The 16,081-nt window shown below is 38.6% G+C and overlaps 1 long non-coding RNA gene across 2 annotated transcripts in view; it reads right to left on the bottom strand.

Moving 5' to 3' along the window:
* Positions 1–16,081, bottom strand: part of LOC120515070 — a 177,198-nt gene that overhangs the window by 85,740 nt on the left and 75,377 nt on the right. For both annotated transcript variants that reach the window (XR_005630575.1, XR_005630576.1), the window contains exon 3: positions 12,669–12,779. This is a non-coding gene — a long non-coding RNA (uncharacterized LOC120515070). The remainder of the gene's footprint in view (positions 1–12,668; positions 12,780–16,081) is intronic.

Genomic DNA, 16,081 nt, shown 5'->3' with positions numbered 1-16,081 from the left:
AAAAAAAATGTATTTTCAATAACCGAAATAATCCTAATCCACCTTCTATAACTCAGTAGGAAAATAATGTTTTATATTATTTCTGCTTGCAAAAAAATAAATGTTCTTTAGATGAACAATATGTTCAAAACCTCTTCATTAATTGGCAAGCACATATTTGCATAACTCTAAACATGCAATGCTTGTCCTAAACATTTTTACTCCAATAGATGTTTTACACTATATAAGAATCTGTTTTAGATGGGATTCTCCGTTTACATTTGTCTCTTTGTCAGGTTTGTGTTGAATTCAGGGTTCTTTTTGGATTGTTTCTAAAGCCTGTCTTACTCTCATTTGTAAAATGGAGATTTTTAAATTTCTTTTGTAAATTAGCACAATCATAACCCACCCAGAGTGAATGGTGGGACATTGGTAGCAACAAAGTGACCAGGGTTTTGCATTCCAGGTGCTCCCTGTGTAGAGTTTGCATGTTCTTCCTTTCTCTGTGTGAGCTTCCTCTGGGTGAAATGGTTTCACCCCACAGTCCAAAGACATGTAGATTAAGTGGATTGGTGAACCTGAATTGGTGTGAGAGTGTTCACCCTGCGATGGACTGGCACCCTGTCCAGGTGTTGTTTCAGCTTTGGGCCCAACTGTCAGGGTAGACTCCAGCTACCGTATGATCCTGCCCTGGATCATAAACGTAAGAAAGATGTATGGATAATCCACTTTAGTAAAACTTTTTTAAGCAGTTCATTTTTTTCTTTGTCACTTTGTAGCCTCTCACCTTTCTTTGGAGTTCTACCTCTCCCTTTTTGCTGTACCCTTCAGTTACCTAAAGTACACTGTCTAATAATATCGTCAAACCTCTGCTGCTGATTTTTGAAAACATAAATTCCAACTCAGAGACTACCTGTCGTCATTGCTTTATTTCTGCTGATGCCGGCATTTTTACTTTTCCAAAACATCACTGGGTACTCTTGACTAGTGGTCTTTTGGATTTCTGGCTCCTGCTGTCTCCTAATTTTTGTCAAAGAGGCTTCAACAGTATTAATGTTCAAATAAAACATGACAGCTGCGAGGGACATCCGGTGTCCTTACACAGCCGAGACACCCTCAAGATGGGAGGACAGGGGGAGACAGCATGCACAGGACATTGTGTCCCCCGGAACATTAGATTGCAGTCTCCCTGGGTTGCAGCAGAGCCACAGATACCCGTGGGGCATCATGGGAGTCCGAGTTTGTCAGCTCAGCACTGTTGGTACGAAGGGTGTCACCAATGGGGAGCCCTACTACATGGGATTTCTGCCTCTCCTGGAATTGCTTTTGGACCTTGTGTATGGAACATCGGAAGTACTTCCGGGTGGTAGATAAAAGGAGCTGCCTACCTCAGTTCTGGGAGCCAGAATCTGGAGGAGGAAGATAAAGACTGCGAGAAGAAGTAGAGGAGGCTGAGAGAAAAGAGAAAGAAGACAAAGTATTGAAGAGTGCTGCATATTGAGTGCTTTAGTGCTTTGTACTGTGGGCTGTGGTGGGAAACACTTACCCAAGAAGAGTTTCCCACAATAAAAACTCTTTCTATTTTTAAACAGGCTTATGTCCGAGTCTGTTTGAGTTTGGGGAGCTGGAGCACTCCCTGGTGCCTACACAGCATTTTTTTATTTTATGATTTTTTCTTGATTAGTCTATGCTGATGATCTCTTTGGTCATCCATCCAAACTCACTGAAGTCAAATTATGGGTCATTTGTGTCACCAACAATCCTAACAGCACTTGGGAACAAGAAGTACCCAACAGTGGACAGATAGAAATAATTTTGAGTCACCAATTAACCTAACAGGGACCTCTTTGAGAATGATGGAATATCAGAATACCTGGAAAAAAAGAGACAATACAAATCAACATAGACAACATCCCGCCCCTGTTATATATGTTCAGTTTATTTTCTTTTTGGTTTTATTTGAGGGCAGCACAGTGGTGCAGTGGTAGCCCTGCTGCCTCACAGTAAGGAAACGAGGGTTCAAATCCTGGGTTCTCCCTGTGTGGTTTTTGCATGTTTGCCCCATGTCTGCCTGCGTTTCATCTCACTGTCCAAAGACAGGCAAGTTAGGTGAATTGATGATGCTACCTTGGCCCTAATGTGTGTTTCATGTGTGTTTGCCCTATGATGTTCGGATTTGCACCCTATGCTATCTGGGATTGGCTCCGGCCCACCCTGGTATTTGAATCCTCCTCTATTCTAGTTGCTTTAAATTCTCTACTGATATACTATGTAAAGTGTCTTGTGGTAGTTTCCTTTGTGAAATAAAGAATTCAGGGCATCAATCAGTGCACTTCTACAGAAGAAGAAATTAATTCCACACCACAAATTTAATTAAAATTTTGAAATATAGTTTGGCTATTGAGCCTGCATTAGAGCCAAGCCTACACTGAGTGTGTGCCTAATGAAGGCTTGACAGCGGAAATGCTTTATTTCTAAATTTCTTTTTATTTTTCAGCAGGGAATAAGCTCACTTATTTCTTACTCCTTTGAAGGAGCCCCTGAATATCTATCTGGTAAAGTGAGGGTCAAAGCAGTTGCTTAAATTTACTATAAACTTAATTATAAGGTTCAAGCATCACTTAAAGCTCATTCTTTCCATGTTTCCATGTAACCTATGAACTTTCTGTAAATCGGATACAAACCATTAGTAAATGAGTTTAGTTTTGCTAAAATTAGTACAAGAATTTCCAAGAAATAACCCCAGACACACTCTGGTTTAAATTGTGCTTTGGGGCAGCACAATGTACTAATTTTATAATTAATAAAAATAAAGTTATCTCCTCAAAGATGTGAAAACATTCTAGAAGAAGGAGATTCCTTTATAGCCTAGCAGTTTTTAATATCTTCTCCATGGAAGGAGAGAGCAAAAATTTGATTTCTAGAAAAACCCAACCTCAAGACCTAGTCCCCAGCCATACTACTACATTTTTGCTTAAAAAATGCAGAAATTAGTCTCTGTTTTTACCTTTAGTCAACATTACCCCAGCAGTTCCAACCCCTGAAAATGAAGACTTTTGAAAATGCTTTCCAGAGCCATGTACTTTTGAAAATGATGACTTGACATTTCAGTGTATTGTACAGTAGTTGGGCAAAAACACGGTTTTTCGAAAGCACTGACTCTAAATTTGCTTGGATTTGTTCATGCTTATTATGTTGCCCTTCCCTGATTGAATCCTTCTCATGACAATGTCTCAAATCACCCTCCATGCAAGAAATCCATATTCCAACATAGTCGGCCTAGAAGAGTTACTTTCCATGGTGCTTGTTGTGTTGCTTACCAGTACGCATCTGAAATGCTTTTTGTTAAGTTTGAATGCTACATACTGTACATGCACAAAAGGCAAATAATTTACCAGTCGCTACTGGTCTCCAATGAATCCTAAGTGTTGGTGGTGTTACCATTGTAGTGAACAACTCAGAACCCCATGAAAATCAAATTATAAGTAACTCAGTTGACAGCCTCTTATTAGTGTTTAGTGTATTATTTAATCTTGATCCATTCAGTAAGGAGCAGCAGAATTAATAACAGACCTCTTAAAGAAGTGGAGCTGAGCTTACAAGAATGCATATCAGAGACACGAAAGTATAATGCAGTAAGGCAAAACTATAGACACACGTATTTGTTTTTATTGAGTTAGATTTACAAATGCCATTTGGGATATTACTGTGGAGTGTTTGTGAACAATCCTCTTGTAAATGAACATAGAGATGATCACATTTTTTTTGTTTTGTGATGCTTTAACGTTTGCCGTGATTTACTAAATGATAAGACTACGTCCGACACTTCCAAAAGACTGTTTAACTGTGATCAGTGTATTAACCTGACATGGGGTCAATTCACTGCAGCTCCTTAAAGAATTTCTTTCTTTTTCTATGCTGTGAATGCACTAAGACCTAAGTTTTAGTCAATAGTTTTCAAAGGGGATAAAGCATAACGGAATCTGATTTTCTTGGAGCTCTGAATTTTTCACTACATTGTACCGATGTGTGCATGCCCAGTGAAGGCAAACAGCTATGTCATATGCAATTTTGGTCATGTTAGTGTGGACGGAGGATACTTTTGTAAATAACGTGAAAATGCTAGTATGAACAGAAATTGTTTTTGTTTAAAAACACCATTTTTAAATGGAAATGCAGAAGTGTGGATGTATCCCTAGTTAAAGCCTACCAGTAGAGTAAATATGTGCCGTTTTGAGTGGCTGATGACAACAACATGGCTGTTGTTTCATAACGCTTTACTATTAGTGTGCTTGCCTTCTTTAAATCAGAATGAATTGCTTAAATGGTGCTATGATTTCCATAGCTCAATAAAGCTTAATCATGATTTGTGACCTTTATGCAGTTTATATGTTTAACATATCTTATTAATGGTGAATGGTGAATCAGCAGTGAACGATATCTGATCAGTTATTTCAAGGTTTAAAATGACAACATGCTGTAAGAAACAAGAAGAAAAGCAGTGCATAGATGTCATAAAAGTTAAGGAAGGACCAAGCTACCAGTCTGTGTCGCGACTCGTGATCTTCATTCCACAGTAGAAGCAATTGTCTGTTTGGAACGGTTACCGGGCATAAAACACTCCCACTGATGGTTCTTCCAGAGGGATAACAAGACTTTCATTTAAATGCCAAGACATAAAACCTCAAACAATATGACTTAAAGAAAAAGAAAAACTCAGATGAGCACAGTAATGAGAAAATGGCAGGAATTCCTGTGGCATTTGGGTAACAATTTCAAGACTTAGTTTTAATAGAAAAAAACAGGATCAGATTTCTTTCAAATCTGGCAACAAGATGAGCTTTGGGTATTAAGCTGATGTAAACCAATAAAGAATTTGCAAATTCAAACCACTAATTAACAGACACAATATTAAAAGAAGAACAGCTTGCTCCAGGGGCAAATATATTCAAAAGATTTTAACATTTCATTAAAAGGCATAATTTTAATATTATTTTTTTCAACTGTGAAGAAATCTCACTGATGCAGTTTTGTAACTGTTGGCAACATTGAATTCTGACAAACAATAGTGTTCATTTTTTGAATAGTAAATAATTATTTTGCACACAAAAAAATTGTTTATTAAACTACTGGTCCTAATAGATTATCAGTAACAAGAATGGAAGTTTTTACAACTGTCAAATACATCTTTAGGATGTGGGAGGAAAATTAGTATAACAGAAGAAAAACCAAAGCAGACAACATGGTAACTCCAAAAAGAAATACAGTTCTTATTATAAAATCACATAAACTTGAAATGGTTAATGTCACCTAGATGATCTGCTTATAGTACACATCACGCAAATAGGCAATTACAACTTGCTGCACCTATAAACTTGGTTTACTTTAAGTTATGCGCCATGATGAATTTCAGTAAAGTCCTTTCCATGCATTTCTGTTGGATTAAGCGCACTTGGGACCCTCACCCTCAAGCTCACATGTTTGACACAGTCCCTGTCTTATGGGAGCACAAACATCAAGCAAAAAGCCATGAACTTTAAAATTAAGTAATGTAGGATTTGAAGAAGAAATTTTAACTTGCAACCCAGGAACAGTCAATTTAAATGTAGGAACTGAGTGAATGTTAAGCTTGGTAATTAACCAAATAGGCTCCTACTTTATTTACCTTATCTTTCTCTGTTGTAAGAAGTGGATCTCCATCTTTTAGACTAATATATATACAGTATATCAAGGTAACTGAGGCACACTCATTTTAAGGAACAGAATAATACACATTTATTAATAAACACATGGATTACTCAAGTATAACAAATGCATATATTGTAATAGATTAGGGTTTTCTCGCACCCTTGCACCCTCAGACACCACGTCAGACACCAGGTAAAAGTCCAATAATGAAATTTATTATAACACTAATGTGCACAAAGCACCCTCCACTCCCAAATACTCCAATAACAATAATAACAAATCCTCCAAACTCCCAGACGCTTAGCCACCCTGCCTCCCAACTCAGCTCATTGCCTGGGAGTTCCCACAGTCCTTTTATATTCCTTGACCCGGAAGTGTTTGTCCCTCAGTCCATGTGACTTTCTATCACTTCCGGGTCAGGTAAAACTTCTCTTTTTCTTCATCCCGGAAGCACGTCATTTCTTCTGTCCATGTGAGTGGGACGTACTTCCGGAGTGTAGGGAAAATAGTCCCTGGGCCTCCCGGCAGCGACTCCTGGCGGCCCCCATGGTATCCAGTAGGGCACCTCTACGCTGCAAGGAGGTCTCCATCTGGCGGCCTGGAGGTATTGGCCGGGATACATAGCCGGCCATATCTTACAATATATTATACTGAACCACCAGGGGGCGTACCGCGCCCTGAACCCTGACACAGTCAGGCTGAGACACAAGGCTTACCAGACATCATACCTTTCTTTACTTAAGTGGGGAAGCATTTTTCTTTTGCTCCCCTCTACATAGCACAGTACAAAGCATCAAATATTTATAACACAGGAGCAACAATTACTTCAACTTCTGCATCTAAAGTCTTGGGTTAGAAAGACTGATGCTTTTCTCCCTGTAGTTGCAGATGACACAGGAAAGGCCTAACTTAGGAAAGCACTGCACACCGCAGACCAGGAATTATGAAGCAAAAAAGAGAAAGAGTGCATAGCAATGTGTGAAGAATCCTCCACTTGAACCTGGATCAACGACAAAGCAGCAATTCCACACAACAAAGGACATCATCCATAAAGAATTAGTATCATAAAACTAATTACCTTTGCCAAGATAAATTAGATCTCTAAATAACCAGTAAACTGCCAGTTATTTGTCTTTCTAGTCTGTCTGCTTCATGTATATATATATATATATATATATATATATATATTATGACGGATGGCCGGGGCCCATGCCTGGCTGGGACGCCCCTTCACACATCTGCCAGGGGGACAAGGGTGGGAAGCCCAGTATCTCCCCCTGGACGCTAAATGGCAGCCTCAGCAGGTTGCAGTGGTGCCTCGGACTCCCACAGGGCTTCATGGGGGTTGGAGCTGTGCAGCTCTGTGGGGATATGCAGGTACCACCAGGGGGTGCTGCAGCAGGAGCTGCTGGCCCCTTTTGGGCACTGGTTTCACCCTACCTGGAAGTGCAGGCGGATATCACCAATCAAGCACCTGGAGCACTTCTGGGTACCCAATAAAAGGGAGCCAGCGACCACCACTCATCGGCCAGAGTCGGGTGGAAGAAGGACAAAGCTTATGGAGGAGTGGTGGTGGAAAGGAGTATTGTGTGCCTTGTGCTTGGGACTTTGTTGTCTCTATAGGGATTACGGGAAGATGTGCCCTCCAGCTGAAGAAAAATAAAAAGTCTGTTATTTTATACAAAGTACGTGCCTCCTGTGTCCAGTCTGTGCCGGGTCGGGTGCAATATAGCGCCTTTTTTACAATATATATATATATATATATATATATTGCAACCCAACCCAAGAAGTGGATGGATGGTGGAAGGCAGCCTCTTTAGGGTACTGCTTCCAGCAGAACACTAGATGGCAGCTCCCCTGGATTGCAGTGGTGCCCCAGATTCCCAAAGGGCACTATGGGACTTGGAGTTCTTTATCTCAGCCCTGTTTGGTACCATGGGTGCTGTAAAAATGGAGGAGTCATGTGGCATGGGGTTTCCACCTAACATGGAAGTGCTTACAGACCATGTGTTTGGAAGAACGTAAGCACTTCTGGGTTGGACACTATAAAAGGACTTGCTAGCATCAGAGCAATGAGCCAGAATCAGGAGGTGGAGGACAAAGCTTGTGGGAGGAGGAGTGAAGACTGAGAGAAAGAAAGATGAAGAAAGTATTGTGTTGCATTTGGTGCTTTGTGTATTGTGCTGTGAAGAAGGGGCAAGAGAAAAACACTTCCCCATTTAAATAAAAGGTGTGCTTTTTGGCAATACTTGTGTCTCAGCCTGTCTGTGTCGGGGTTAGGGGTGCGGTACACCCCCTGGTGGTCCATAGGTGAAAAATTGAATGTTCATAACACCTTAAAGGAGTTGTCAGAATAAGGTCAAAAAAGTCCTTTATGACCCACCATTGAGTCAGCATGTAAAGACATTGTGAGGGTTAAGCAACTGTCTTTCACATGCGCTTCTGAGGCAGCTTAAGGGATCTGGTGATGGAAATTACCCAACAAACAAAGGTTGGTATTGTGTTCTAATGCCTTCTCCTTCCCTCCCTCTAAAGAATGGAAGACAAATGGCCACTCCACTACTAATATTGCCTGGATCCACTCTTTTCTGCCAAGAGCCCATAAATCTATAAATCTGGAACCTGCCATCTCAATTCAGTTCTGTTTTGGACTTGCATCTGAAAAGACAGTACTCATATCTCTGTTAAATAATGTTTTGGGTTTTTTTTGCTCAGCATTCTATGAGGTCACAGTTGTACACCAGGCCTTTTCAGTGTTCTGTCTCTTCTTTTACACAACAGAGCTTGTTTCATAGGTTCAGCTGTGTAGTTTCGAGATCACTTCTCTCTTTCTTTATCCTTTTCTCCTTCTTTCTCACACCCACACCATCTGCATGGTTCCTCAGGATGGCTCTCTTCCCGGTCGTTGAGGGCCCACCAGAATTTTCATTTCAAAAATGTCACTAAATCTAGTGGTTATGGAAAAGGTCTCAAGTGAGCTCAGTATTTTGCAGGGTCACATATTATTTTCTAACACTGAACACACCAACACACATCTCAAAATATGTGGTGGAGGAAAAAACACTTGAACATTAGAGAGACACAGTTTTGCCTTGCTAACACAATATTCTCGTCATCTAGGCAATATGCAGAAACAATTAAAAGAGTAAATTAAATTGTTGATTATATTGTAAGAAATGTTACATGTAAATCAAGAGACAATATGTCCAGACTCCTTAATGTATTTTTGAGACTGCATTTGGAGTATTGTGCTGAATTCCAGTCAGCATGCTGCAAAAAAGACAGCAGCAGTCAAAGCTTTGCAGAGAAGAGCAGTTAAATGCACCTCTAGAGTAGTGAATTTATCCATTCTGACAGGCTAAAGAAAGTAAACCTGTTTTGTCTTCAACACAAACAACCCAGCCTCCATTTTGGTGCCAGTCTGAAGCCCGTGTAAACGGGGAGAGTTAGTGTAAGGAAAGGCATACAGCCATAAAAATCACACCGAAATCTATAAAACATCAACCCTACATAGAACTGGAAATAGATGAAGAGCAGGAAGAATAACACTTAAACACATAAGGTTGTATGGGGATGTAATCCAATATGCCCAAAGGCATCAGTGAAATGCATTCTTTCAGATAAATAATAAATCAGATATTTGGGGGCACTAGTGCAAATTAAGGGTAGGGGCATTTAAGATGGATGTTTCACACATATAGTTGATTTAGAAAGCCTTCAGACCTTTTCACTTTATTCATACTTTATTGTGTTGTGGATTTAATTTTAAATTGATAAATTTAACTTTTTGCCCATCTGTCTACATTCAATAACCATGAAAATGTTTTTAGAAATGTTTGTAAATTTATTAAAAGTCAAAAAATGGAATCTCTTATTCTTGTACTATCAGTAGCAGACTCTTAATTCAGTATTTTGTAGATGTCCCATTGGCAACAATTACATCTTTGAAAATTACACTGAGCTTCCATGATTATTGACAGGGACGCATGACTGCTTACTCATCCACAGCACAAAAAAATTGTCAACTTTGTGGATGATAGTACCATACTAGGATTACTCTTCAATAATGGCAAGATCAACTACAGAACAGAAATATAAAATATGATTAAATGGTGTATAGAAAACAATTTGTAACTCAATGTACAAAAAAACAAAAGAAATAATAATCAATTTTAGGAAAGCACATAGGGCAGTGAACATTCTTGGGGTCAACATTACAGAGATCTCTCTCCTGGTCAATAAACGTCTCACACCTTGTGAAGAAGGCCCAACAACACCGTTTCTTCCTAAGGAGACTGAAAAAGGCCACACTACTGCAGCAGGTTAAGATCAGTTTTTATTGTAGTGCTACAGAGAGCATTGTACCTTATTGCAGTACAGTATGGTATGCTGCCTTCACTGTAGCTGATCAGAAAGATCTACAAAGAGTGGTAAAGGTGGAACAATACAACAATGGAGACAAACTCTCAGATTTGGAGGAGGTCAATAGCAACTGTTGCTTCTAGAAGGCCCTGGATACCATTAGAAATTCATTCCACCCATGATCTTTTGCCCTATGACAGGCACTAAAGTTAATACATGCACACCAGGCTTAAAAACAGCTTCTTTCCTACAGCAGCTTAACTTCTGTCATCTCACAATGGTGCTACTAGATGGACATGTGAAATACCAGCCCTCCAAACAACCACATTTAATATTAATATGTGCAATAAACCCCTTGATTGAAATCCTGCTAATTTACCTACCTATTTATATACTTATAGTTTTGCTTATTTATGGCATATATATTAATACTGTATAGTAGTGTCTATTTATAATACCTGTTATTGTTGTGCAGTTTTGCACATCTGTTAGAGTGATCGTTGTGTTATTTGTCACCTCCCTGACCAAGGCCCTTCTTGCCCATTGTCACACACGTGCGAGTAGGAGGCAGCTGAAGGGCTTTCTCAGTTCCCTGCAGACTGGTCCCAAGAAATCCCACCAGGTGCCAAAACCCAGAAGAAGACACTTCCGGTCCCGGCTCCGAGGGCGACATCACTTCAACTGGTCAATTTTCCATAAAAGCCGCTCCCCTTCCTCTGGTGATCAGATCTGTTTTGGACTCAGTAGTGTAAACTACCCAGTTCTACCCGTTTTGACACAACTACCTTTTGCAGCCTGGATTATAATATACGGGTGGCTGCCTCAAACCTTCTTACGATGTCTGGAGTCTCTTTTAGTGACACCGGTTACTTAGTTTGGCCGGTTTGGCCTTAGTGGTTCCAAGCTTATTGCATTTCATAATTATTGAAGTGACTATGCTCCTGAGAACACTCAAAGCTTTAGAAATGTTTTCATACTCTTGCCTCGCCACAATTTGATTTGGAAGGTCTATGGAGAGTTCCTTGGACTTCATGGTTTGCTTTTTGTCCTGACATGCAATGTGTATGGTGGGACCTTATATACAAAAGTACATGTGTGCCTTTCTCAACAACATCCAACCAGTTCAGTTTGAGGTGGATTCCAATCAAGTTCTAGACACATTTCACGCATATTTAAAGCAAACACGATGCACCAAAATTTGAAGTGCAACAGCAAAGGGTTTGAATACTTGCATGAATGACAGGTTTAAGTTTATGATTTTTAAAAAGTTTGAAAACATTTCTGAAAAGAAGTTTTCACTTTGTCATTATGGGATATTTAGTGTAAATTGAGGGGCCAAAATGTTTTATTTTTGCGATTCCATGGTATGGTTGTGTGAATCTGGCATTAACTGCTAAGGCATTCATGTAGTTGAAGTGGAAACCTTAACAACCTTCAGTTAGTATCTGGGGAGATATTGAGACATCTTACCTATTAACTGTTTAACAAGTCTGATGGACTGAATGGACTCTCATTTGTTAAAATTAGTACACTTATTTTATTACTATATAAAGTTTGATTGGATGGTTTATTACTGTGTGCAATTTTATCAAAGACTCTTTGGCTGTGTAAACACAAGCTGTAGTTTTTATTTGTCAAAACTAGGGTGTTGTACTGTGTTAGCCATTATGGATATGGTGAGAAGTTAAGCAAAATGATATCTTTTGTTGGCTAACTAGAAATATTACAATATGCAAGCTTTCGAGACAACTCAGACCCGTTCTTCAGGCAAGATGTAATCAAAACTGAAACAAATCATAAAGAGACATCATGTAAGAATAGATTTATAGTTTGTTTATATTTCATTTTTCCATAGAACGTTTAAGATGTTTTCTTTGCATTTTAAGCCACTTATTTTATCTCAATTTTAAAGCAGCTTATTTTAGCATAACAGTGAACCACTGAAAACTAGATGTCATTCATGAGCATAACTCCTGTCATCTTTCATCTAAATGGACATATAATCTAATCCAATAATGTCAGATTTTTGTATAGGTCTCAATAATGTTAAACCAGACTAAAGTCTTAAATGACTTTAAATTAAAATCTCTCAATTGTATGACTTGTTATATAGTATAAGGAGGAGTAAATTTATCAATGAGTTGAAAGAAACATTCATAATAATGGCTACAACTTTTCACAAGTTTGTAATGAACACATAGTTCGGAAAAAACTACAGTCTGTGAAAGAACTAATTTATTTCCTTGTTTTACATTTTTGGTTGCATTTTAATTCACTTTATTACAAATTATGCCTACATTACCCATAAACATAACATAACATGTGAAAGCCTCTTAATTCAATTTAAAGTCACTGTGTCAGAAGCTCGTTCCAGAAAAATGATCAGAATCCAGGCATGATCAGAAATTAACTTTAAAAACAATTTGTTTTCACTGAAATAACTTTATATTTGACATTTATCTAGCTAAATATATTATTTAATGTTATAAAAGTGCAATCCACTTCAGGCAGTATTAAAAGATAAAGTGCTACCAAGATGAAGGCACATTTTCAAAAATGTTATTGTAAGATCTGATACAACTAACAATGAGTATGCAGCTCATATTTTAGATTTAATTTGGTCATCTTTTTTAACATACCTTCTTTCATTCAGCTCCACAGCAATGCACCAACAAAGCAGAAGAATCCTCTATGGGGGTGACACCTGTCCATCCCAACCACACAGATTGATATCAACGAAATTAGAGTCCCTGGTGAAAGCCAACAATAACATTAAGAAAAAGTAAAAATTACAAATCACAATTAAGGGTAAAACACAATCCAAGTCCATGTAACACGTTAAATAGTGACACTACCCACTACAGCACTATTCTATCCGGTAAGCTAAAGAGAAGACTTTATTGTATATTCATTTATTAAAAAGTAAAAACAAAAAAATACTGTAAGCTAACTGGACAAAAATTCAATAACAGCCTCACTAATAACTAAAAAATGGTTATATATTAATTCCTTACAGGGAAATGTCTAAAATGTTAGCCAGTAATAACTACCACATAATAAGATGTGGCCAGGTTTAGACATATTCATAGTATTCAAACATATTACAGAGCTCTTGAGTTATGGATATGTGCTTTGGAAGTTTTCACATAACAATTAAGGACTGTCAATATGTAAAAGGAAAAAACACAGAGTAAAACTTCTTCTTATGGCCATTTATTTGGCTCGTGTAACACTTGGGATAACTCTTACTTGCATCACATAATCAATGCTGCTTTGCAAAGTTTTCTTTCAAATCAACCAATTCAAATTACTTTGGGGTATTTTTGAAGCCATACTCTTTTGAACTTTGGCCAATTGTTCACTACCCTTTGTTGTTTTTCAGTCTGGGGTTCAAATTCATTTTGATTTCTTTCTTGCTTATTTGTGTTTCACATTGTTGATTATGTACTTTCCTTATGTGTAAGGATTTTCTCCTGTGTAGCGTGTGTTTTGTGGGTTGCTCTCCAAAAGGCAAGGCCTATTGACCATCACTGCAAAGAACTGTCCATTGCCTTATAAAGATGTGGGCAACCCACAGTCCCTTGCGGTTCATTCAGATATGCCTGTAGGTTGGGGAGTGTTTCTTTGAGATTTTTCTGTGTCTTTGTGATTTCAGGAATTTGGACTTTTCTGCTCTGTTTTCTTGACTTCGCCATTGGATTACTATATTGGAACTTTATTTGCTATCAGATTGCCTTTATTTTTAGGCATCTACTTTTGCCTCTGTGCTCTCTGGAGCTGACTTTTGTGTTACAAAACATTTTTGTGTTAATAAATCTTTTCACTTATAAAGATTCTATTCTGTTCTCTGTGTTACTAGAAAGGGGTTTTTGATGGTATTTCCCCACTAGTGGGCATTTTCAGTATTTTTGTGACTTTTATACTTTGGGATCTCTCAAGTTCATAACAGTTGTTACCTTTAGAATAGAGTTGGATTGGTACTAAAATTATGAGTTTGGTATTGATACCAGCTTTTGGACCTCAGTACCAGTACCAAAACGATCTCAAAGCAAATAATGGATAACTCCAAAACCCCCTGTCTTACTCCAGCCTCCCTAATGTAGCCATTAAGTCCCAACCACGTCAATAAGTTGCAGGGTTATGCCTCGTGAAGTCCCAATGTCCTGAAAACAATAAGGGGTTCCCGATGAAGTCTACAAAATGGACATTTTTTCCAGATATACACTCTTGGCATGTCAAATTTAGAATGGTGCAGAAAGCTGACATTTACTTCCAGTACTTAAAATCCTGACATGATAGTATACTATATAACTATACTTCAGAGATGGTCAATAGCTTAGCACGACCTCCATACAGCAGCCCTTTGTAATAAAGTGACTGTGCCACAAACCTAGAGCAAATAAAGCCCCTGGCTGGCAGTGCATGCCTGATTGTAAGTGGCAATCTAGGTGACCAGCCAGAAAATAAGTCTTAGAAAACAGGGAAAAAGAGGGAAAGGTAAATAAAGACAGAAGGATAAAAAAAAAAATCACATTTCAATGTATACAACAAATGAAAAGGCATATACATATACCAGTAATGGCACACTGCACGATAATGTGCAGTGAATACACTTGACTTGAGTATTCTTAGTTTTCATATTCTTTCTCTGTACGTTTATCATTCATTTGCTCAGTGGTTGATGCGCTTGCTGCTTCCTGAGCAGCTCTTCTTTTCTCCACTCCAGCTGCTCACTTCTTCTGTTCTTTCGTCGGCATCTTTTCGCATTAAAACTGATTGTCAGTGTTTGTGTTGCAATTATTTAGTACATTTTCTTTCATTTTTCACTTAAGCTGGCAGTTAAGTCTTTAATCTGCCTCAAGAATGATTTAAGATATGAAGAGGTAGGGGAAGTGACGCTGAAGGTGGTAGGGATAAGAACGGTGCCTGTATGCATGCGCCACATGGCTGCCCTGCTGGCCTCTGCCGAGAGTTGATTCTACAATAAAATAAAATAAAAATAAAAAGAGGAATAAAAATCATCACCCCGAATGTGGACAGTAGGCATCATGTAGTATATGTGTACCAAATTTCAGGTCAATAGTACAAACGGTCTGTGAGCTACAGATGATTTAAAATCCTGGACAGACAAACAGACAGCCACGGTAGAGTATTATGCATAAAGATACTGTACCAGCCTTCCCCTGCGGCTTCACCTGCGTATTACTGAAACAGGACAGTGATGAGCGCCCGGCCCAGCTCTGTACTCCTAATGTCACTCTTCCCCCTCCCCTCGGCCCGCAGCCTCTGTCTCGGATTAGCGCAAATATATCGCTCCTACAAACTATGATTCTTAGCGCAATGAGAGAAGTTGCAAAAACAACCGGAATGTTTAAGCAAATTATAGAAAAAAAAAAGATCTAAATCTGTTAAGTAGTTCTCTCGTTTGCTAACTAAGTGGAGTTAAGGTTACGCCCCGAAGCAGAGGCATGAGTGAGGAGGGCCCTGTCTCCCTCCCCGCAGCCCATTGAGTCTCTCTCGGATTTGCGCTAATAAATCTGTACTGCAAACGAACTACAAAACTTAGCGCAATGAGAAAGTTGCAAAATCAATGGAATGTTCAAACAAATTATGGAAAAAAAACCTGATCTAAATCCGTTAAGGTAGTTAAGCGGACAGACATACAAATGAGTCTAAAAAACTATAAGAAATTTTGTGCATGGACCACAAAATTTTTAAAACCATTTCTTAACGAGCACCTATGGGCCAAGGGTGACCTACATTCCAAATTTCAAGTCCCAAGTCCTCATGGTTTGGGAGATTTCATGATGAGTGAGTCAGTGGAATTTGGCTTTTATATATATAGAGATATATATACACTCACAGGGGTGGGCAAAAGTAGGTTTACAGTTGTCCGTATGGATAAAGATATGCAGGTTATGATTATTACAATAGCTTTACTAACTCAAAAGAATGTCACAATGTTAGGATACAGGTCATGTGCAACAAATAAATAAATAATAATACAAACGAATAAATAAATAATAATATAAGAATAAACGCTGTGTTTCAT

Source organism: Polypterus senegalus, chromosome 14 (genome assembly GCF_016835505.1).
Source record: "Polypterus senegalus isolate Bchr_013 chromosome 14, ASM1683550v1, whole genome shotgun sequence".
Lineage (NCBI taxonomy): Eukaryota > Metazoa > Chordata > Cladistia > Polypteriformes > Polypteridae > Polypterus > Polypterus senegalus.
The sequence above is the reverse complement of the archived record's forward strand: the minus strand, read 5'-3'. Positions and strand labels throughout refer to the sequence as shown.